The sequence below is a fragment of the Bactrocera latifrons genome, unplaced genomic scaffold (genome assembly GCF_001853355.1).
Source record: "Bactrocera latifrons isolate USDA-ARS-PBARC rearing strain unplaced genomic scaffold, ASM185335v1 scaffold_134, whole genome shotgun sequence".
NCBI lineage: Eukaryota > Metazoa > Arthropoda > Insecta > Diptera > Tephritidae > Bactrocera > Bactrocera latifrons.
The window spans coordinates 520,646-546,960 of NW_017534786.1; the positions used below are offsets into that span (position 1 = coordinate 520,646).

Genomic DNA, 26,315 nt, shown 5'->3' on the forward strand with positions numbered 1-26,315 from the left:
ACGGACGGACAGACGGACAGGCGGACGGGCGGACGGACGGACAGACAGACATCCGGATTTCAACTCTACTCGTCATCCACTTTGGTATATATAACCGTATGTCTGACTCTTTTAGTCTTAGGACTTATAAACAACCGTTATGTGAACAAAACTATAATACTCTACTTAGCAACTTCCTTGCGAGAGTATAAAAATAGATGGCAAGTTGATATACACAGCGTACTTTTATTAAGCCAACAGAATATCCGTTCATTCAGCGAATCAATTATCTGACGGTATCATAACTTAAAAATGGATAAGAGCCTTATTTTAAGATTTTCACGAATAAGAACTGAAAATCTAACTAAGCTAGGGTCAATTTTAAAACGCTTCAAATAAAAACGAAAACAACATTTAGAATAGTGTATGAAGAAGAGTTAAACATTGAAAGCACAGGGCTGAATTTTTAATTTTTTTTACTCAACTCTTCTTTCTCTTATAGCAATCTGTTGAGAATAGAATTTCAGAACCACATATTGACACATTGGTTATTTTTTAATTTATTAAAATGGAAATTATATGATCTAAAGTTGAAATTAATAGTGAAATTAGTTGAATGTTGTAGGAATCTTGTATGAAAAATTATAACTTTAAAAACGCTTAAGGTATTACGAATGGCTATAGTCTGGCGCTTAGAGTTTCTCTAAGATTTCGAGTGATAGATGAGAATATAGAACAAAACAAAAGCTCATAAGACATTACCATTGGCTTTCATGAAAAACATTTAACCGAGCAAGCGTGGGCCGTGCACTATACGCAACATATTCTTCCTGCAAGGAGTCTCCACATGACATTAACCATCTCTTTGCAGTTAAACCCTCATACCCTACAGGGCTATCGATATAATTCGACTATGTTTAAACTGAAAGGGTATATAAACCATCAGAGAAATTGTAATAATAGTGAAAGCTGTCGGTATATTCAACGAAAAGTGCCATGTAACTCCATAACATGTTTGATTATCGCTTAAGTCTGAAACCTGATCCATTATTTAGAAGATAAGAAGTACTTTTGGAGTGTATGATCAAGTCAGCAAACGAATGTTTTGGTTGATAGAAATTTATTATAAACCCGCAACCGAAACCGGTAAGAATTGTTGAGCTTAAAGAGCACACCTATTGTAACGATTTGTGGGAATTAGGAAGGAATTATTGTATCACTTGTTTTAAAGCTTTAAGGCTAAAAAAGTCCCGTTTACTTTGGAACGCAACTGGTATTTATATATACTATTTAAGAAAAAGAAGACACAGTAAAATATTTGAAGAAACAAATAAAATATTTTTCGAGTTACACGCGATCTCCGATGGCATTAAAAATCCCACTGCAACTTTCTCCGTGGATCTTGGTGTTATCAAACAAAAAAAAAAAAAAAAAAAAAAAAAAAAAAAAAAAAAAAAAAAAAAAAAAAAAAAAAAAAAAAAAAAAATTTCTCATAAAAATCACTCTATGAACTTGGTTCTTAACCTAGCTAAGCGACACTATTTTTCGAAAAGAAAACCGCGTAGGAATTAATTAGAATCGTTACCTTCATAATATCGTTTTTACAAACCCCACCTTATCAATTTTAAGTATCTTTATTTGGTGTTCGACCATGCTAAAACCTAAGCATGGCTCCTAAATGTAGGCAACCGATTATTTAATTAATGCGCTGATCTGTATATTACTAGGAGAAAAGCTGTCAACATTTTTAGTAGCAGCAGTTTTGAAACAAAAGACTAAAGATAAACGGTTGGAGCTGATTGTGCTATTGTAGCCGTTCAACACTTAGATGGTTGACAATTTTAATTATAGCACTAGTTGCGCTACTTATTTCTCTAATCGATATATTTTATACATATTGAGGGGTATCATGCACTAACTTTTTAGGAAGGGGTAAACCATGGACTATTTTCCTTTTTTTCTACCATTTGATTCTGAAGTGAAATTTGAAGACTACTGCAATAAGTTTTCTTCTGTTAACATATGTATCTTATATTTTTTCTAATGCTAAAACATCATGCTGTTTGTTAGAAAATAAAATGATTTGCATGTGATGTTCTGATTACAACATACATCCCATTCCGTTATGAGATTCTCCTTAATAATTCAATGAAAATAAGCATTCCAAAGGATTACAAAGTTCTCCAAGAAACACAAACTTTGAAAACGCAGTTATATTGACTTTTCAAAATTGAAGAACTTTACAAACCGCTTTCTAAAAATTCCGTTCTCAAGATATTGGTTACATGGTGTGGAAGAATAATTAAATATTAAAATTGAAATCAAATAATTTTTTTTTTAAGCATATACACAATTTTTAAAAACTTTAAGTGGATTTAAGTGAATAAAGAAAAATATTTGCTTGTAATTAAAACTATTTTTAAATAGAATATTTTGCCTTTTAAAATAATAAAGGAAGTAAGAATCCAATCTAGTCATTTTTAGAAGAGAAATGGACTTGAAAAGAAGTTTGAACAAACTTAACTTCACATGGTTCGAGCCATGCTGCAAGTAAAATTCTGTGAATTTAAAATTCGATAGCAAATAAATGAAGCAAAAATAGTCAGAACAACAGGAACAGCAGTAAGCCCTTTTTGCCTTTATGTCTTCATGTCACAAATAGCAATTTTCGCTCGCCAATTTATTGCATGAAAACTGCTTCACGCTTGACTGCGCTGTCACAAGCCAATAAACAAACTTATTTATGAATAAAGTCAATATAAAACAGTTATAAAAGAGTGTACTCAAATATTTACAGAAACAAAGAGGCTTGTTGCACACACATACACTTATATACACAAGCATATAATAAAGTAATTCAGTCAGTCAGCAGTGCATGCACAAATTTGTAAAAAAAAAAAAACTTTTGTGTAATTCGAATACAATTGTACTTGCAACAAATAACGCTGATACATAGTGATTTCGTTAGAAGCGTTAGCCGTTGTAGCATGCCGCAGTGACACACGAGTGCAAAGCAAAAAATAGAGTAGACTAAACAAAAACTCGTTAGTCCATTTCGGGCAACAATTGGCAGACGTCTGGGTACAAGGTTTCCATTACAGAAACTTTTCACGTCAAAGTGCGGCGCCACAAATCTAAAAAGTAAATACGTGTACTTACTTAATATGCATAGTAATTATTGAATGGAAAATACCGAGAAAGCACCAAACAAACTTTTCACTAAATTCGTTGTGGCGCGTTTGATATTCATGCCGCATGAGCGGAATTGGGGCACAACACGATATTACGTAGGTATATTATGTGAGTGGTGGAGAGCAACGGAGTTATTTGCATTTTCGCAAGAGTATAAATTGGAGCTTGTAGGAGGTGGTTACTAGTAATTACATATACATAAATAAGAGCTCTTATTTAATCAACTCACATATATATTCACATATTTGACTGCAGGTAAGTTGTGCCACCGTTTGTGGCAGACTTCATCGACAATTCATGGGTAATGGGTATTTAATATTTGAGCTCATTTCAAAAGGTCTTAGTTACAAAAACGCTGTAGACCTAAAGGCAGCAGCGCTGGTGACAGCTCCATAGTCTATAAATGGAAGCATAAATCACAGCGCACGTTGTCAATTATGGGATTACTGCATGGCACGCCCGAAGGTGAATGGAAGATATGTAAATAAATTATAAATAAATATTAAGATGGAAAGTATAATTGAGTAAGTACCGGAAAAGTGAAGATGGTGATTGTTCCTGCTTGTGAATATAGAATGGAAATTCAGTGGATAACAAGTAGTAAAAACCTACAGGAACTAAACTAAAAGTTATCTTGTCAAAATCATTCACAATATCAAGCTTATATGACTAAAATAAAAATAAATTTCTTTTTAAAATCATTTATGTAGTTGGTTTTTGACTATGCTAAAATCTAAATATGGCTCCTAAATGTAGACAACGTTTTATTTTGTTAATGCAGTGATCTGTATGTTCCTAGGTGGAAAATTGTACACATTTGTGACAGTCTCATATCTTTAAGAATTTGTAAAAATATGAAACAGAGCTTAATTTACATAATTAAAGAAACGGTAATTTCGAGACTAAAGCTGTTTAGGAACTAACATAAAAAAAAAAAATCATTACCGTCACGATATCAATTTTATATATCCCACTAGGGTATCCTTCATTAATACCCTCAATTATGTTTTTTAGTTTAAGTTATCGACTTATGTAATTGTAATTTAATTATTTTAGAATTCTAATTTGCATCCTAATTCTCCATTAGTCTGTAAGAATTAATGCTCATAGACTAAAGAACTAAATAAATAAATATAACTTTTTGGGTAACTCTCGTAACTAAAGATACTGTTTTTCAAATCTGTCTTCTTTCTAAATATAGCTCCTAAATGTAGGCAACAGTTTAATATATTAATACACTGATCTATACATTCAATAAAATATATAGTTATATGAATCAGAATTTAGTTTTATTTATATAATTTAAGAGACCTTAATATTTTGAAACCAAAACCGCACAGAAACTAAATTAAAGATGATCGTAACAAATTCTGTCACAATATTAATTTTATATGCCCCACTAATCATTATGTATTCAAAATCTTTCGATTTGGTGTTTGACTTAGCTAAAAACTTAGGTTGTCTCCCAAATGTTGACCTGAAGGAACACTGTCAACATTTGCGACTGTAAAAAAATTTAACAATATAAGATACAAATAATCAGTATTTAGTTTAGTTAACATAATAGATAGACGATATTTTGAAACAAAAACCGGGCAACTACGTTAAAGTGGATCATAACAAAATCTTTCCATTTGGTGTTTGACTTAGCTAAAATAAAAACATGGCTCCCAAAAGTACTTTATTACTACAGTGAATTACGAGCGCTATTTGTGTTGTTCGTAACTTTCGAAGTGGATTAACCCAGCAGAGTTGCATTGAAGAACTTGATTAAATTTTTGGCGACGAAACTCCATCAAGTTCCAGTAATTATAGATGGTGTGGTGAATTTCATTAAGGTCATCTAAAATTAGTTATTATTCTGCAAAATATTGATGCTGTGGGCTAACTGATAATGCAAGACCGTAATGTGATATATCGATAGATTGCGACAATTGTAGGCTTTAGTGCGACCAGCATACCTTCAGTACTGCATGAACATTTTACGATAAAAAAATTGGTAACAATGGATTCCACATTATTTATCGATCGCTCAAAAAACCTAGTGCCGATCAATGGAGAGAAATTGTAATCAAATTGCCACAACTTAATAAATTTTCCAACGAACTCAACTCAAAACCCGTTCTACTGATTTTAAGTTTTTAATTAATATCCTCACATTACCTTAACTGTACATGATAATGGAGAGCATTAAGGTAGTACAAAAGTAAAATTTAAGTAAAAGTGAGCGACAAAGGGACGAGTCATACAAATACGAGAATTTTTATTGCTTCATAAACTTTTAAGACGTCTTTTTTCTCCGTCAATCAGGCAGTTTGCGCAATATTTTATAGGTGAATGCGCCTTTTGTTTTATTTTGCCGACAACAACAACTTCAATATAGCGCCGAAGAAAAAGTCACACGAAAAATTCGATGCGTCACTCATAATTTGTTTATGGGTATCGTAAAAAATTGAAGAAGAAAGCACATAAATAAAAACGGAAAATGGGAGGGCAATTTTTTCCCAAAAAAAAAAAAAAAAAAAAAAAAAAAAAAAAAAAAAAAAAAAAAAAAAAAAAAAAAAAAAAAAAAAAAAAAAAAAAAAACAAATTAAGGAATTATGGTAATGTGATGCCGTACGTCGAGCGCAAGTGGTGGAGAAGTGAGCAGCAAGAGACTATATAGTGTGTGTGTGTGTGTTTGCATGCGCCTGGCCTTCATAGTTTTCAATAACAACCGAGAGCAGGTTCAGGCGCACCGACGCCTATCAGACGCTATATGAGTGCTTAAGCGTGTATTTCAACTTATCGAAGTGTGTGCATGTGCGTGCAGATGTGTAATGGGACACCAAGGAAACGGTCGAGCATTAAAATTATGATTATTTTGCCTGAACAATCTTTAAATATTCATATTTCGGTGATTATATATGTAAGTACGTATAGTATGTAAGTAATCATGCAATTAAGAAATGAAGAGAGCAAACGCAATGAATGCATATGTCAGCGGAGATGACAAGTGGAGGTGCGACAAAAGTAAGCCCAATAGTGACAGAGGATTTTCGTTAATTAACGGTGTACTTTACAAAAAGGTCGAGGTACGAGAAAAGCGAGGATCCTTGCTAACGTTCTGTCATATTAAGGATGGACAATTTTTTACTAGATTTTTTATAGTTTCCTTGAAGAACTTTAATAGGTTATAATTTTTCGGTAATTTTTTCATTAAAAGACAATTTTTAAAGTACATACCTCATCAAAATTGTTGTTGTTGTTGTATCTGCAAATAAAAATAATAATAATTATTAGTGAGCATTTAAAAATAAAAAAATATGCAAAATATACAAATGTTTAACAAAAATGTACAAATTTGGTCTGAAAATGTCAAAGGCACGCTTTCGTATTTGAACGAAAATTCACAACCGACAATCAAGATATAAAGATATTTTCATATAATTTGACTAAATATTGTTTTTTTTTTTTTTTGGGCAACAGTTTCTAATTATTTTGCAATTTTAAGTAATTTTCTGGCGTTGTTTCTGCAACTACATTTCTTAATTGTTTGTTCGAGAAAAAGTTTTCTGACAATTGACAAGTGACCACTGACAACTTACAACTGAGAGTACCAATTTGTCCAACTTACTGGTTTCTCAAAATCATATATATGATTTCTAACATTCTACATACATTCTATTCTACCATATGTTTGATTACCATATATGATTACGAGACATTTCAAAACTTCGAGTAATGCTTTATTTTCGAACAAAGTTGTCCTACATCGATAAAATATCGAAAAATTCTAATTATTCTGTTTCATTTCTTTGTTTCTAAGTACCAACTACATTTCACAATACTTTCATTCGAGAAACACTTTACTGACAAGTGACTGCTGACAATTGACAGTCTCAATTTAATACTTTTAACGACTTTTCGCAGCGACAGACAACAGATTTCGAAAATACATATTACAATTTAGAATATGCAATGATTTTATGATTATGATTCGAATAAATCTATAGTTACTATTCAAAACTTCGAGTGTAGCTTTGTTGTCAACATACATATGTAGTTGCCACACATCGAAAAAATATCGAAATGCATGGTAAACGCAATTAGTTAAAAAATTTAAAATTAAAGGAACTAAATAGAAATATTCAGCAAATCTTATATTCAAATAAATTTTGTAATAGAGTTGCCACCTTTTCATAATAGTAAAACTAGCAAAAGAGTTTAAAAAAAATTTAAAAACGAAGAGCGCTTTAAAAAAATTGCGTATGTTTTACAGGTAACAATTTTTTGGAACATAGTTGCCACACTTTAATAAAAATAAAACTAACAAAAATACTACAAAACCAGTGCAAGTTGCAGTGAAGTTTAAAAATTATTCTGAAAGTCTTGAAATAAAAATTTTTGAAGTGGAGTTGCCACCTACCGTCAACAGCAAATTTGTCTGCAAATTTTAGTTAAAAAGGTCGAAATATATGGCAAGGGTAATTGAAAAAAAAAAATCACAATAAAATATCTGTAAAGTCTTGCATTTTATTACAGAGTTGCCAACTTTCCGTGATAGTTAAATCAGCAAAATATTTTTAAATAGAGATATAAATATATATACATATACAAAGAGACAGAGGAAACTTAAAAGTCATGTCAGAAGTATTCAATGTCTTCTATGTACATTTTTTTTGAATAGAGTTGCCACCTAACTTTAAGAACAAACCTTAGCAATTTTTTTCGAAAATTATGTCAAACATTGTGCTTGAATACACAAAATTAATAAATTTCTAGAAGGAAAATTTTAAAAGTAAACAATTTTATAGTACCTACATTCGGTATATATAATACCGGTATATCTCTAGCACCAGGTTCTAACCTTTAAATTGAGACTACTGATTCCGAAATTCGGTAGTAAATAATAATAATTTCGACTCGTTGTTGTATCGTATATCTTTCTGTTATGAAATGGCAAACTTTACTGAGAAAAAAGGCAAAAGAGCGGGAAAAAATATGCCGTCTTTTGCTTCCCTATCGGCGTAGTTTAGTAGCGTTCCTATTGAAAACCGCGTTAGTTACAGCTGATCAATCAGAGCGGTCACTAATAAAGTCGGAAATTGTATGTAGAATCAATTTTATAAATTGAAAATTTAGTAGTACAATAGTCATGAAGAGAGGTCTTTCATGAGAACAGCCTTGTGAATTACCACGTCCTTTTGATAAACAAATATAATTTCAAATTCTAATATATAAATAATAATTGAAAAGAACACAAAAATCTATTTAATCTATGTATCACTTAAAATGAAAAGTAAAAACACACCAGAGCGCAAGAGTGCGCCACATTAACGCCTCTTTAATGACACAATTTCATAATGCATAATTAAAATAACCGATTCCCCTCAAAAGAAGGAACAATGTCAATGTCATAAGGTATAAGCATGAATGTGAAAGCGTAATCAACCTTATTTGCTGCGCTCATTCCCATCGGACACTTGTAAGCCAACACTCAAGGCAGAGTTACTCACCCAAACAAGACACAAAACGAAATAAAACTTACACAAAAACAAGAAGAACAGACAAAGTTACAGCATTACAATAATTAACTGAATGTAAACAATGAGAACTTTATGGCGCTGACATTACAGCAAAATGCGTAGGGGAAATGACAAGAGCCCTTTCCAAGGGCTACAAAATGGGGCAAGGACTATTGTGTTGCCCGACAAAGCACATACAAACATGTGCACATACATATTACTTGTCATTTTTTATTTTTACGACCGCGACTTACATGAGGCGGGAAATTTGAGCACAAAGGAAGGCTGAAGCCAAAAATTGCTTGAGGAAAGAACAAGCATGAAAATAAAGCGGTCTAAAATACGAATAAAAAAAAAATATATAAAAAAAAAATAAAAGGCCGTTAAATCATATAAAAAGCATAAAAAATTATATATATATAATTCATAAGGTATATAACTCAGCGCTCTTTAAAGTATTATATATTATTATTATGGCAGGACTACTTAAAGGATTTCATTTTTATGTTGAGGTCTCAAATTTATTATTATTTTTTTCATTTTAAACACATATAAATATGTACAAATGTGTGTGGTAAGAACTGCTGTGTCTCTGGTAACTTTCACTTAAATTTTTTTGCTTCTTTTGTACGCTAAGTGAGCGTTGAAAATTGAAATTACGCCCATATTTGAATTTGGTCTGCTTGTATGTGAGTTTGTTGCATGTTGACGGCATTTAGGGGCACACGCGTCAGCTAACAGTCGCACATTGTCTGTGACTAGAAGAGCGAGCATTTTATTGTATGCAATGAGTGGTGAATGGTGTGCGGTGTGCGGCGCCACATCAAACGAGTGACCAAAATGTGGTTAAGAACGGACACAGGAGTTTGTTTTGCTGTATCTGTGGCAAATTCGTGACATATTCAAATTAGCAGAAGAAGAAAATCGTATCTGCATAAATACATAATTTGGTGTATGAAAATAAGTATGTGGACAGAAATATACTAAATTTTGGAGTTATTATTGAGATTACTTGCCAGTTGAGCCAGCAAAGAACTCAAAGAATACATAAAATTGTCTCACAAAACAAAAAAATCAACAAAACTCCAGTTTAGTATTTCTCTCATGAATTATAAGGGGTTTACTGTGTAACGAAAAATTTTGAACTATTTAAAAGTCGCTTCTGTCGCCTTTGAGAGAGATAAGACTTTTTGCAGGACCATAAGACTCGGAAGTTCAGTTTCAATGATTACATTATAATGGGACCGTTTCACAGTCGACATGAACTTATTATATAATCATAAACTCGAGTTTAAATAGTAAACCTGAGTATGAATACTGTAGTTTTCAATTTAGATTAGATTTTTGATAAGATTATTATAAATCATCGATAAATGAATTGAAAAATTGAACGCCCACTCATAGCTAAATATGATAAGAAATGAGTCTACAAAATATAGTGACGGCTTTCAAGCTACCGCACAATCTTACTGAAAGATCGAACGTTCTTCATGTATATTGTGCTACGCTAATAGACTTTTTCATAGCAGAGAAGAGGAGTAAGGCATTTTCAAAAGACTATCCGCCAAATCATTTGCAGCAACTTGGACTCACTTATGAAACGACTTGGCACATTTTACGTCGAGATTTTTAATTAAAAGCGTACAAAATACAGTTTGTGCAAGAACTCAAGCCGCTCGACCTTCCCAAGCGACACCGCTTCGTTTTATATCTTGAAAAGTTCTAAGAATATCCAAGGATTTCGAGTCGAAGTTTGTTCAGTGACGGGCTTCTTTCTGGCTCAACATATATCTAAACAATCGAAATTGCCATATTTGGGACAAGTAGCAAACTTGAGAGATACAAGAGCTGTACTTTCATCTAAAAACCCCCAACAACGGTTTAGCGGGCTTTGTGGGCCGGTGGAATCATCGGTCCACGTTTCTTCAAAAACGATGATGGTGAGAACGTAACCGTCAATGGCGACTGTTATCACGCCACGATAATCGACTATGTGATAAAAAAAATTGACCTCGGCAATATTTAATTTCAAAAAGAAGGTGCCACTTCCCACTCATCGCATCAATCAGTGGATCGCGGTAAGAGATCACTTCGGAGAGCAGAAAATTTCACGTTTTGGGTCGGTCAATTGGTCACCAAGACCGTATGATATCACACCGTTAGACTTTCTCCTGTGGTGATATGTAAAGTTTAAAGTCTATGGGGATAATCCTGCTTCGATTCTGGTCTTCATTCGTCAGTTACCAGTTAAAATGCTCGAAGGAGTTATCGCAAATTGGACTCAACGGTTGGACTATCTGAAACGTAGTGGTGGTCAACATTTGAAAGATATAGTCTTCAAAAAGTAAATGTTAAAGAATGTTCTTTCGAAGGCAAATAAACATTCTCCATTAAATTGGAAGTTTCTGTAAAGTAGAAAATCTCGAAGTGGATCATCCTTTATTTGTAATATTTTAAGGAATTACGCAAAAGTGTGAACCATTGCACTTACAAGGAGTTTCAGAAATTTATAATGCATATTTGTAAGGAAGATTATATTCTGAAAACTGCCTGTGCCTCATTTCAATTTAGTTTCTTTTCTTTATAAAAAATCTACGTAAGTTTATCTCGCACTTCAAAGGATTTTCAAGCGAATTCTCCATTGCTTTCGTCCTCTTAAAAGCGTAATTCTTTCGCATATGTAATCAACTGAAAAACCCATAATATAAGTGTCTGTTAAATTCGTAAATAGAAAACACAAAAGCTATTATCAGCAATTTTTCGTACATAAGCATGTACATATGTGCCCCAATCACATTTGAAGGCTGTAATACATTTCTAACAGCATTTCGATCATAATAAGTGCTATGCTCAATCAACTAATGGCCATAAGCCGAAAACATTACACAAGTCATAATGCGCATATCTAAATATTTAAGTGTATGCTTGTAACATATATACAGATTTATGTAAAACGTGTATTTAAGGATCCAGCGGAGAAAATAATTAGTTGTAAACTAACACGCGACCAGGAGCACCCGCAACTCCAACTAGTCTCATAAATGTTGCTTTATGCCGAAACACTAATGTTGCTTATAAGTATTTTTAAATGTTCTGAGGTGTCTGACAGTCTCTGACAGTATACTATTACAATAGAAATAATGGACATACATACATTCTGGCTATATTTTTAAATTTTTACCAACTTCCTAATAAAAAAAAATTTTAATGTTTTCTATGAGACTATTTCCCAACTTCTAGGAAAATTGTTTTTAATAATGACTATAATCTCGACATAATTTGCGTTCGACCTTACTTAGCCATGTGTTGTATAGTATAAGGGATCAAGACCATTATTCTCTAGCCTAAATATAAATAATACATGAGAAAGGAAGTCAAGATTTTTAAAGAACTATTTCACAATTATCACAATATACATCCTTTTCGTACTAGTTCTTTTTCTGCTCAATATTTTGTTGTAGACTAGTGTTTATTTCAACCACTTAACAGCCAGGAAGTGTAGTATGTGTTTGTGAGCTCGGTATGTGACATGTAAAAGGCTTGCTTCCATTTGTGTAGTTGTCAGATTGTGTGAAAAATAGTGCATTTATACATGCATACATATGTACATATTATATATCAAGGCACATTTTTTTGGCAGCTCAAATCAAACTCCATCCAACAAGTGCAAAGCATGTTTTGGCGGGCACATTAACATTTATATCATATTTGTAGGCAGAAAGCTTATAATATCAGACATATGTATATTCACATACATACACACATACATAAGGTAGGTACATAGTTGAAATTTAGTCTTCGCTTCAATCATTGAATTCGTCATGAGGTTCGATATACTATTCATTTACAACTGTAATGTCTTTGTGAGTCCATATATATGTACTAGGGTGGGCCAAAACAAATTTTTTGTTTCAAAAAATATTTTAGTTTTATGTAGATAGCATAAAAATATCACCCAAAATGAAAAGCGGAAAAAAAAAAATATATAATAACAATAAAACAAGAAAAACGGCAACTTCAACTGCATCGTCAGCTATATATTATAGAGGTCCGATATGTTAAATATGTTCAGATAATTATAGCGATGTCTTAAAAAAAATGTATCTCAATTTTCGTGCAAATAACTTATTAAATAAAAATTGATCGTTTAGTTTGTATGGCAGCTATATGCTATGGTAGCTCAATCTCAACAATTTCTTCAGATATTGGAGCTTTGATTTGGTAAATAATTCATGCCAAATTTGGTAGAGAAATCTCGACAAATCAAAAAGCTTTCCATACAAGTACTTTATTCCGATCATTTAGTTTGTATGGTAGCTACATATGTGCCTTATTGATCCCATAACGCCTATTCCGGAAAATAAGCAGCTTATTGGTGTGAAAGGGAGTTGTGCAAAATTTCAGTTCGATATTGACACCACAGTATAAAAATTCTGGCAATATCTCGTAATAATAATCTACACAGTTGGTCCATTGATATTTTTGATCGTCTATGTGAATAACATAGCATAGTAAGAATATTGTATTTTAGTATTTTGTTTGGATTTTTAGTGTATTGGAAAAATAGTCGTATGGTGAAAATAAAAGCTAACCCTCGTAGAAAGTTTGACGATCTACAAAAATAAATTGACATGAATTTTGGCCAAGCCGACTCGCTGAAAAGTTATTCAAGGTAAAAGTCCACCATTAATCATAAAATATAATTTTTACAGTTTTTTATATTCCTTCACAAAAAAATGCCTCAAAACTATAAAAAAATATCTTATTTTTATTATTTATACTATTTTTTTTATGCTAAATTTATGAAAAACTGTCTATCTTCCAACACAATCTAATCCACCCTAAGCAAACGTATGTGCCTAGAAAGTCCTAACACTTTTGTGGCATAAACAGGATAGCGAATAAGTGTTGTCCACATATTTGACCCACCCTGATATGACCATGTACGAGTAATATGTTTTATTTGGCTGCTATTTGGAATTTTTACGCCGCCCTCTTAACATGCTTCTCAGCTTTTGTTACCGAAATGACTCATAATCTAGATCAGTAAATGGCGTATTAAGTGCCTTGATTGTGTCGCCGCTGAAGGCTTACGAAGATGACACGGCGGAAGCGGAAATATTTCAAAATTCGTATAATGCAAATCGTGTGTTTGTATGTATGAGAAATACGTACGTGAAATACGCGAAGAAACTGTCAGCTTCAATTTCAAAGTATGTAATTCATATACATACAAACATGCATGCACTATATGTACAAATGTGGAAGGTTAATAGATGTGTGCGTGTGTGGAGCAAAATTTCACAAATTTCATGATAATTTAATTTTTCAAGCGTGTGCACCTCACACTAATACATACATACATATACATGCCTTGGTATAAACAAGCGAATATATTATTTATTGGATTAGTTGAGTGATTTTTATATTTATAAGCAGCAAAAAAGCTTTCCACTAGCTGTTCACACATGCATAAAGGGATGTGGCAACATGTTCACTCATACATGTGCATGCATACACATTCACACATGTACTATACATGTATATATGCATATACAAGCGTCTGCTTTCAATCTTTGACCCGCATTTGAAAAATCAGAGCAACATTTGGGCGGTCGGTCAGCCGTCACGTGTACAACGCCCATAACACACACAAATACAAATCTGTGCATGTATTGCTGCTGCTTAATTGACAAATTGTCAGCAGGCTTTGTCAACAGTTAACTGCCTAAGCAAATGCACAGCTGCCGCAGGGATTAATGTCTTTTTAATTGGAGATTTGGTGGGTTGATTGGCTGCAGCGTTGAATGGATGAACATCGGCGCACACGCACACATGCTGCTATACAAGCATGCAGACACCAACACATATGCACGCTAATGCATTAATGCGACACGGCTGCTCAACGGTGGCAACTTTTGGTGGCGCAACACGCGTGTGCCGCGCCGCAATTTGCATAAAATTTCAATAAATAAAACACCCAACAAATGAACCCGTGTTTTGACTTTTGTTAGGTTTGGCGCGCCGACACATATACGAATGCATATAAAGACAAAACCCATGCATATACATATAGACACTCACACACACACACACAGCAATCGTTGCACGTGTGCATTTGCCACGTCGTTCGTCGTTGGTTTTTGCTTCTCGCATTTGTGGTTTTGTTGCTTTGTGAATCCCGCAATAAATTTTGGTTTATTTTAATTTTAATGAACTATGACTGTTTTTATTGCCTGTTGTATCTATTGGATATAAATTATTAACACTTGAAACTGTCAAATGTTGTGTGTTTAATAGAAAAATGTCATTTATCAAATTTCTATTTAATTCCGGTTGTAAATTAATGATTTACATATGCGGCAAATTAACATAAATTTCAAAGTTTTAATGCTCAATTTTGTATATTTTGGCGTTGCAAAGGTGTTACTGGCGTGGCAGGGGTTAATCCGCTCTAATAAACGCTTAGTTAGTGTGTTAGTGGCATATTAGTAGCGTTATATGAAAATTTAATCGGCTTAGGCTGGGTTTATTTCAGCCTCAATTACATTGGCATATGATAGGAAGCAGTAAAAGGTAGTAAAATATGTATATTTAGAAGATCGTTGGTTGTCGGAATTAACTCGGTTGTGAGTGAGAGATCACAGTTATTTCACAGGTGTTCATATATAATTTCTTCTAAAATATATTGAACAAACTTTATATATGATAACTTTCATACCCTGAACAAGGCATACTAAGGTTGCCACAAACCTTGTATGACCCAGAAACATGACTAGTGAGTCGTGTGGATTGCTGTCTGACCAATAACACATATTGACGAAGCCATTCAGCCAGAAATGAGCCTCATCGCTGAAGATCATTTTTCGATGAAAATCCAGATCGATTTCAAGTTGTTGATCAGCTTAATTCACGAACATACGACGATTCCGGTGGCTTAGCGGGTTAAGTTCTTGCGTCAATTTGATCTTGTAAGGATATAGGCCAAAATCTTTTTGCCACAACGACTGCTTGTGAACGAGGTGTGAGCGACTGGTTTGGGTGTTTCTCAATTGCTGCGCTAGTAGAAGCAATATTCTCGACACTACGGGCACTTCTTTGTCTCACTGCCACGGGAACATTGTGTACTGTGCCTGTGGATTTAAAATTTTCCACCAGACGTTCAATTGTTGATTTGACAGGACGATTTTGACCACAAATTTAACGTAGCGCTGTCAAAAGAGCGGGAAAAAATATGACTTCGTTTGCTGTTCCTATCGGTCTATGTTTGTAGCGTCTTAACATTGTATATAAAATTCTGCAACAGTATGGTGTGGAAGACTTTAACACAATTTGGCAATTTGGCTTTAGACCCGACAAATATAACTTAGACAGAGCCAAAAGCGCTGCTTTTTCCAACCAGAAAGAGAAGTGAGATGAGAAAGCATTTAAACATTCGAGAGTATTGTTCTACTGCAAGATATGTGGAGCCATTAGAGTGAGTGATGAGGACAAAGTGCATAGCGACTTGTCTTCACTTGGGAAGAAACTGGTGGCATGATAAAAGGCCAGACCGACCCCGAGGTCGAAAGAAAAAGTTCCTTTTCCCTGAAATACCGATCTGAAATTTCGCACAAGGTTTTTCTTATCAAGAAGCTGCTCACCTGAGGATATTATAGCTTCATTGCTGATAAATTTTATTGATTTTGAGATTAAGTTTGAATGTGATGCATACTTAGATATAATCTATCATGAACAATTGGAATGGGTGGATAGGTATCTTTAAATTGGAACGAACATGTATTCGGGCTTAATAACTTCAAAAGTAAGACTTTCAAGGAAATTTGAGAGCATATTGAAGTTTGGCATATTTAGAGGGGTGCGCTATTTAGCAGACTATAATTTTTTTTTATTTTTTTTTTAGGTTTTTTTTTTTTTTTTTTTTTTTTTTTTTTTTTTCAAAGGAAACTTTTAAATATATAGAAAAATTTCCACGTTCTATTTGCAGCCGTCAAATTTTTGTAGTTAAGTTTGCATGGAAAAATGTAGGTTTCCACAATAAATGACACCCTGAAAGTACACATAAAAATTATCCCTTTGTGGCTCTATAGCTGAAGTGAAACAGGAGAGTAATTAAAAATACGCAAGCATTTAGCAATCTATGCGTTCTTAGAAAAGCGTTTTCAGGAACAAAGTGTTATTTTGATAATTTGACTTTTTATCGAAATTTCAGAAAGCTTATTTAAGAAATGTATGTTCTTAAGCAGACCGTGCACGTCCTTCTATGAAATATCATTTACAGTCAAAACCTCGGCGTTGCATTTATAGAACTTTGATGTTTTTGAGGTTGGGTTTGCATGAATGAAATACCAAATTAAAAATATTTTTTTATCTCTAACCAAAACAAATCACCTTAACTTGTGATGGCTTGAAAGAAGGTGGTTGGACACAATTTCTAAGGATTTAGGAATTAATCATTAGAATATTTGTATATATGCTTAGAAATTTCTGTGATAATCAAAATTATTGAACATAAGCTTTTATAGGAACCCGAACATTGAGGATCAGCAGCTAACAAGGCTTAAATAAACTAAAATGAAATAAGCAATTGCAGGGCTGTCGTTTCTGAGGATCTTGTTTTAATTTACTCTCATGGATATCCTCATATTTGACAGCATTTTCTCAGGTAAGGAAATAGAAGCTGGCATTGTTATAACAAGCAATAATAATTTGAAAATGTCCAATTATGGCTAGAAAACATTTTTACAGCAACAATGAAGTTCTGCGAAGTTCAGGATCTTAATTTTTTACTCTAAATAATTTTTTTTAATGTCATTTTGTAGCCAAATATAGAGTTGCCACCATTCAAACAAACAAAATAAACCACCTATTGTAAAATGACAACAATGTGGCCACTTTAACTATTTTTATTTCAAAAGACACAATTTAATGCCGTTATTCTGTGTTTATATTTAACTACTCAAAATTTCCAAGCACATTTTACACCTTTCCCAAGTAGAATGTAACAATTTTTATCAACAAATATATCAAACAACATAAGCAGCTATTAATTAGTGATATATGTGGTAAGTTTTTGTTTACATGCCACCCTGATAACATGCCGTTGCTAATTAAATGCAGTTTTTACTCAAATATTTGTCACTCAACTCGTGTCCATGTTTGAGTTACAATTAACAGCAATGTAAGTACGGACATATGAATTAATAACTATGTACAAGTGAATGTTGGAATGTGACATTTCTGGTGACCTTGCAACGCATTTAGTTGGACAACTGTCAGGCAGGTCGTTGGTCAACTGGGCAGTAGGCGTGAATAGCAGTCAGCCAAATAACTAGAACACACTGATCACTCAAAGAGGGAGAAGAGGTGACGAAATGGTCAGAGAGCAATGTAGGCTGACAGTTTGAATGAAAGTAGCGGCTTAAAATGTATAAAGGCGGGTGAGTCGCAACGGACCAAGTAAATATTTGACAATAAAATATGGCATGCACGCGAGCGTTAGCATATTTCGCATACCGAATATATATATATAGAGGAATGTATACATATACATTTCGAAGTATGAAGTTCATTTAAAATAGGTTTCTTTACAGCTTGCGGAAGTTAAAGAGCGGAAAGTATTAAAAATTTACAGTAACGAGGCGTAGAAAGTAAAATGTAATACACACGTACTTACAAAAACACTCATCCACTGGAAAAAAGTTCGCCTAATAGTAGTTAGAATAGAAAATTATAAATATTAAGGTGGTTCTAACCACGGGAAATTTTTTTTCTTCAATAACACTTCATATAAATTAAAAAGGAATGGTAGATCATGCATGGTAGTTTTTTCTATCCGGATAAATCATTTAAAATAACCTATAAAAAAAATTAGATTAGCGTAGCATCCATTTTGAGTATAAAAATGAATAAAAAGTATTTTTAGTTTTTGAACACCCAGATTTGTAATACAAAGTTTAACCCTTGCCACGCCTCACACATCACCAAGCGAAACCAAAATTTTTTTGTTCGAACAAATTTGCCTAAATTGATGTCGAGAGAAAATTTCTGACAATATTTTATGCACAAATTAGTTTCGAAAAATTTAAGACCACCCTAACACACCCTAAAACCGAGTCTTCACGGAAAAACGAGATCCGGTTATGTAACGATAGCAATAATTTTGAGTATTAAATGCAGCAAAAATTTGTTTACACTTTTATCCAACCGCTTTGTGGCACCAGTTTCAGCCTTGAATTATATAACTCATCCGTCGTCAATTGGCATCAAAATTTATTTCTACTATAGAAGCCCACATTGACATCTATGTAAAAATTTAGCCAAAATCTGAACTGCAAAGCATTTTAAAAGCACCCTAACTCATTTCTAAATGCTTAACTAAGTGCCTACGAGTTTACTATGCCGGTTGTCTATTAGTCGCGCATAAATAAATGAATACCTCAAGCGCATGCTTACCGTTTGTCAAGCTTGTTTTCGCAGGCACATTCTCATATATCCATATTTCAGCACACACACGCACACATACACATACTTGCAAGACTAAAGTTATTAGCCGTGTGTGGCTTCTTTCTTCGCTGTGCGCACTTTAGGTCTCATATTTTTAATTCTCATTCTCAGTTTCATTTCGATTTTCCTATCTAAGTAACCGTTACCACACACACACAGTCACACACACGTGCTTATATCGTATTTCGCCAGCGCCGAACGCAGCGTGAAGGCCAAAGCCACACAAAAGCCAAAGCAATGCCGTTAAAGACGTGAGTAAATTTCTAGACACGTAAAAATTTAACACGCACATATCCGCAAGTGTGTGCGAATGGACTTGCCACACGTGCAACACATTGTGGTAGCTTGATTAGGTGGGTTTATGAATGTGCGGTTCGTGTCGCCGGCAGACTGTTGATGGAAAATTATTTTAGCTACGCACGTAAGGCGAGAATACGCTAGCAAATTGTTGCTATATGTATGTATATGTGTATAGTATATATTACATAGTATATATGGTCACTGTTGGTTTTTTGATGTCTGCTGCCTGCTGTTTGCCGCTGGCGCCGGGACTAGGTGACTTCGTCACCCACAACACCTACTTTAATGGCACAAATACTTTCATAATTTCTTATATGAGTACAACTATATATAAATTATTCATGTTTACACACATAAATATGCTAAGTTCATAAGAACTAACTTACCACACGCAATTTTCCGCGCCACACCACTACAGTTCAAACGATTTCCATTTTATATACCCTGACAGGTTCCCTCAGTTTTTGATATAACGCTTTGAAATTTTGCACATGTCTTTTTCTCCCAAAGAAGCTGCTCGCTAATTGAAAGTGCTGATATTGGACTACTCCAGTTCTTGTATGGAAAACTTTTACATTTGAAGAGATATCTTCACGAAAGTTGGCATATTTTACAATCCGAAACAATGATACAATCTCCGCAGAAATTGTTGAGATCGGACTACTATAGCATATAGCTGTCATATAAGCTAAACGATCGTAATCAAGTTCTTGTATGGAAAACTTTTACATTTGAAGAGATACCTTCACGAAAGTTGGCATATTTTACAGTCCGAAACAATGATACAATCTCCGCAGAAATTGTTGAGATCGGACTACTATAGCATATAGCTGCCATACAAATCGACAAACGAAATCAAGTTTTTGTATAAAAACTTTTATAATTGTGAAGGGTATTATAGCTTCAATGCAGCGAAAGTTAACGTTTTTTCTTGTTCTTCCATTTCTCTTACACACACACACACAAATATATACATTTATTTGGTATCGCGACCATATTAGGGCAAAAAGGGTTGTTTTGTTGTAGCAGTTATTTATTTTCCACTTCTATTTATGCAAGTTGTTGCAATTTGTTTGTTGATATTTTTGGCATTCGCCGATATTTACGACTTTTTTCTCGTTTATTTTTTCTCTCCTATTTGGCCTGGACTAGTCACGCCATTTATTTTTACATAATTTCTTTGCTAATTTTTTTGCTTTGGTCGGTATGCAACGTGTCACCAAATGCGTCTAATTGCCGGTGGTGCGCATAAATTACGGTAAAGTTATTGAACTATGCCACTTTAGTATTTATACTTAGTTGGCGAATTCCGTTTGCCAAATACGCTTAATAGCTGGCGCCAAAGAGGTACTTAAAAGTATAGCATTTACTCCAACTCGCTTCCACACAAATTGGTGAGTTGATTATTTTCAGATTTTTTATGCCAAATGTTAGAAAGTTATTGTGGTGGAGGTATTTCAGATAATTGGCAGTGATTTTGTGAGTAGAATAGGTGAAAAATAATAAAATAAATAGTAATTTAATTGAAAAATAAATATATAATTCAACATTTACTAATTATATGGCAACTCTAGTGAATATTAACTTTAATTCATTTACCAAATCCGTTATTAAATTTATAGCAACGTTTGAAAACGTTTGATATGAACATGCCTGTGCACTTGCATTTTCAATACATGTGGCAACCCTGCTGCTTGGCTTGAGAATATATCATTATGTTTTTTTTTTTATAATATAATAAATTTGCTCATAATAAAATGATTGGCGAATCTATACTGCTGAAAGATGAAGTCAAGCAAAAATGTAAGATTTTAAAACATCAAAACACTTCAATGTACCATGTTGGTGTTTAAAAATGTGGCAGCACTATAATGTTTTTTTTTTATAAATTATTAATAGTTTATGTTTATGTTCATTTTATTTGAATTTTATTGTTTCTATTTTTTAGGTGACTTAATTTTTTTATGTGGCAACGCTGTTGACAAAATTTGAATATACCTCACAAACAAATTTTTTTAATGATTAAATAAAAATAACATCATCGTTTTTTCATTTTTAGATAAAATAATTTTGTTCTTAAAATAATGAATAATTTTGGCAACTCTGTTTAGAAGCAATGTTCGAAACAAAATTTTAAAGTAATTTGTGAAAAAATTTTAAAACTATTTTTGAAACAATTTTGAAATAATTTTTGAAAATAATTACTGAACGTCTTGTTTTAATATGTGGAAATAAATTTTAAAATAGTTTTGGACAAAAATTGAAAAAAAGTGTATGAAAAAATTTTGATAAAAAAGTTGAAAATAATTTTTGAAAAATTTTTCAACTACTTTTGTAAAAAAAAAAAATTAAATAGTTTATGAGAAAAAAAATTTGAAGAAAGGTTAAAAATAATTCTTGGAAAGAGTTTAAAAGAATTTTTAAAATAATATTACAATAGTTTTTTCTTGAAAACATTTTAAAATAGTTTTAGAAATATTTTTGTGAAAAATTTAAAAATAGTTTATGAAAACAGAAATTAAAAAGAATTAATATTTAAAAAAAGGTACAGAAATTTTTTAAACAATTTTACAATGATTTAAAAAAAATAATAATTGGAGAAATAGTTTTGTAAAAAGCTCGAAAATAGCTTTTGAAAAGATTTGAAAAAAGATTCGAATTAATTTTGAGATATTTTTGTAAAAGATTTGAAAATAGTTTTTGAAAAAAAAATGAAGAAAGGTTTAGAATAATTTTTGGAAAAATTTTAAAATAATTTTGGAAATATTTTTGTTAAAAAATTTTATAATAGTTTATGAAAACAAAAATTTGAAAAAAGGGGTTGAAAAAATATTGAAATAATTTTTGAAAAAAATTAAAACAATTTTAAATTAATTAATTTTTTTATTTTACTAGAAATCTTCTAACAAATTAGTTGTTTTTATACAAAGTGATTCCATACGAAACTAAAAATGAAATTATGTATAAATTGATATTATTGACTTCTGCATAAGAATTACTAATGAAAACAGAAAAAAAAACATTATTTTATGTTTAAAGTTTTTAACAGCTTGTTTGTTTTATTTACATATACATATAACCACTCCTTTAGTAGTCCCCCAAACTCCACTACACCTGCCACTTGTGTACAAGTATAATTGGTTAAGCTCCCCACTCACCTTGCATTAACTTCACTGTATGCTTCTTCCCCCTACCGTCACTCCTTTCAAGCATCTAACACTCTTAACAATAACAGAAGTTACTTTTAGAAAATCGATGGGGTTGAAGACGAGCATTATTAATACAGTTTGTCAAAGGAAAACCAAACAAAAGCTTCTAAAAGTGAAATTGCATGTTATTATTAACGTGTTCCGTATAAAACTTAATAGAAAGTCTACTGATAATGTCTTGCATACTTTAGCGTGATTTAAGTGATTTTCTATTAATTTGGCGCTCACCTCAGCAAATGCCTTATTATTTTCGTGTATTATGTATAGGGAAGTACATAAATATATAATTTAGATACTATATAAGTAAGAAAAATCACTCAGACACGTAGCCTGAACTATATGCTGACATTGATTGAGGAAAATTTCTCGAAAGTACAACTTTGATAAACAAAATATAAAGGCATCGTCTTTCTATTCAAAAGCACCTGATGACGCCACAATGTGTCACTGTCGCACGTGCCGTAGTTGAGACAATGCTAAAAGGCAGCCGAAACTTGTCTTTCAATTTCGGCAGATGATACTTGCGGCTAATTATAGTGTTTAAGCAGAAATGAGGCAACTGTGGCGGAGCAAGGCGGAAATATTTAGTACAAAAAAGATTGCCATACAAAATAATAAATGAGCTATATAACTGGAGTATTGTTGTTGTTTTTTCCCTCCCTTACTACGCTGAAAACGTGCTAGTAATTGCTTGACGCGAATCTTATTAATTCCACAAATACTTTGCTGTAGTTGTCGACCAGGTTACGTATACGCCCTGTTGGCGTAGATTCCACGCAAAGCGAAGTTGGTAGTAAAGTAAATAACGGTACTGGCTCTAACTTCATGCATTCTTATACTAAAAAGGGAGCACAAAACCACCACGCGCACACAAACACGCACACACACATATACAAAAGATTGAGGTTCTTCTACGGATGCGGTAGTTAAAGCATGAAATCCTAGGCGCACAAAGTCTAAATATTATTGCAGTAATGTAATGCTGCAGCGTCAGAAACTAATGCGACAAAAATGAATGGAGAAAAATTTTTATTGTATGGCGCCCAAGTGAAAATTGTTTACTTTAAGTGTAATAAACAAAAGGTGCGCAAGTAGTGGTGACTATAAATGACTGTGAGTGTGTGTGTGTGCTTGAGTGCGCGTGGGCGCTGCGAGCAGTGAGAATTCTTACTTACATGTTTTCTCACTTTGCACTGCACACAAAAGCAAATGTTGACTTTACAACTCAGGCACTCACAATAAAACATACACACACACACACCCACACTCAAACGCACTTACAGTCATACTCACACATAAATAATGGAGATGAATGGCTGCGTAAATGTTTGCGGTCTTTCGGTAGTAACTGTATGCACTTACGGAAATATATATGTGTACTTGTGTGTGTTAGTGCAGAAAGTGCCGCTGTGGCGCTGCAAATTATGTACGTGTCTGAAACACCTGTGCAAAAGCGAAAAGTAAAGTTAACACACTGGCTTACTGATTTCCACTTTTGCTGGCGTAAAGTAATAAAAAGTTTTATTATGTGTGCTATTTAGCGGTTGGAAGTCATGTTTCTTTGTTTTTTGTTTCGTATCCTTTCTGGAGCAGAAGAAAGTTTTGCCTGAAATACCTGAGAAAGTATGCCTCGCGAAGCCACAAAGCCAATGTAAGAATAATGAAATTTTACGTGCGCTTTTAGGTACAGTTAGAATAGGTAATGGGGCTTAGACATGCTCTAGGAGATCCAATGTAAGAAGAGTAAAGTTTTTAGTAAGCTTTTAGGCGCAATTAGAATAGAAAACAAGGCATTACAAATGCTCTAGGAGATCTTAACTGAAAGTTGGGATACTTTTGAAAAAACCCAACTTAGTGTATATAATGAGATCATATACATACAACTATAAGTATGTATTACTGAGCGCAAAGAACAGTATACAATGTATCTAAGAAAAATATGAAGTCAGTGTATCTCACACGTTACTATTACTTTGCAAAGCTGAAAGTTTATATTTTTGGTCGGGAGGCGCAAATCAACAAATTAAAATCTTAGAAAACTAAACTAAATGCTTATTTTGTTTTTCTATATACCAAAGAGCGCGTAGTTCTAGCTTTATTCGGTCATGATATACCTTTTTGGAAAGCTCATTTAACGCGCTAACACGTGTTTGATTGATTCTCGTTTCTTTTAAGTCGTTCGTGAGTTATAGCGTCGCATATATGGAGCAAAATAAAGAGAAAACACGGCATATTTTACAGTGCTACTACGATAAAGGCGAAAATGCATCTCAAGCCGCCAATAAAATTTGTGCAGTTTATGGACCCGATACAGTTTCCATTTCCACCGCACAATGATGGTTTCAACGTTTTCGTTCTGGTGTAGAGGTGGTCGAAGATGCGCCATGCTCGGGAAGGACTGTCGTCGAAAATTGCGATAAAATCGCTGAATTGGTCGAAAGAGACCGGCATAGTAGCAGCCGTAGCATCGGTCAAGAGCTGGGCATGAGTCATCAAAAAAAATTTTATCAACAATTTAAAATTCAATAAAAATATTTCTTGTCGAAATAGTCTTTAGTAGCTGTTTATCCCTATAACGCCCAAAATTATGCAACATTTAGTTTTTTTGCTGCTTCTATCTTCAAATTAAATCTTTAAAACTAACTTTAAAGACAACATCATTCCATTTAAGCTTATCTAAAAATTTTTTTCGTGTACCCAAGCAAAATTACAGCCAATACATGGAGAATTAAATAAAAGAATTCTTTCTATAAGTGACGTCACCAAATTCGGAATAATGACGAAAAAATTATCATATTTGCGATATTTATTGGAAAAATTATAATTTTTAAGACTAATACGTAGAAAGAATATATGGCCAATAACCATATCGCGACCTTGCGTAAATTCTGACAGCCAATTCAGTTAATTGGTTTAGGTTAAAATAGTGTTAAAATAGACATTTGATGATTGCAAGAAAGACAGGTGAGGATTCTGTTAATGAAAGGGACAATACTGAAAATTCTAAAAAAAAATTTTACTAATTAAGGAGTTACATGGGATTACTGGTCTCAAAAAATCGATTTTTTTTCATGTCCGTGTAATAGTTTCGGAACTACACTGTTGAGAAGTTGTACGCTAAAGCCTAGCTAGGCTAAGTGTGCCGTCTTTAAACGCGTTTTTCTCTAAACTGTGTTTTTGAAGTGGTTGGCAAGATTGCTCGAGAAACTGCTCAACGGATCTTCATGAGCTTTCACTGAAATTTTAGTTTTCTTTGTTAAAATGTTTGCCAAAAATTAAATTATCTGTTTTTTTCTATGTCGAAGTTCTAAATTAAGGTTTTAACTTAAGCCCGTACTTTTTTAGTTTAGATGAACCTATAAAGCGTTATCTTGATAACGCGGTCGCATCTTTTTTCCGAGGGATCACCGGTAACGGGGTCGCAATAGCCGAATAAAAAAAATTTTTTTTTCGTAATTTTCAGGTTTTCTTTGCTAATAATATGTATGTTTGTAATAATATATATAAAATTTGTAGTAAGTCGAATACAACGTTTCATTTTTTATATTTCGATCGAAAGCAGAAACCTTGTCACACTTATGTAACTATAAACTGTTAATAGACATTAGCAATGAGCCATTTT

General features: G+C 33.0%; 1 protein-coding gene across 1 annotated transcript in view; it reads right to left on the reverse strand.

Moving 5' to 3' along the window:
• The window catches only part of LOC108965131, a 269,251-nt gene that overhangs the window by 184,479 nt on the left and 58,457 nt on the right, over positions 1-26,315 (reverse strand). The window contains exon 4 of the mRNA XM_018927350.1: positions 6,397-6,424. The gene's annotated coding sequence lies outside the window, so the exon portion shown is untranslated. The remainder of the gene's footprint in view (positions 1-6,396; positions 6,425-26,315) is intronic.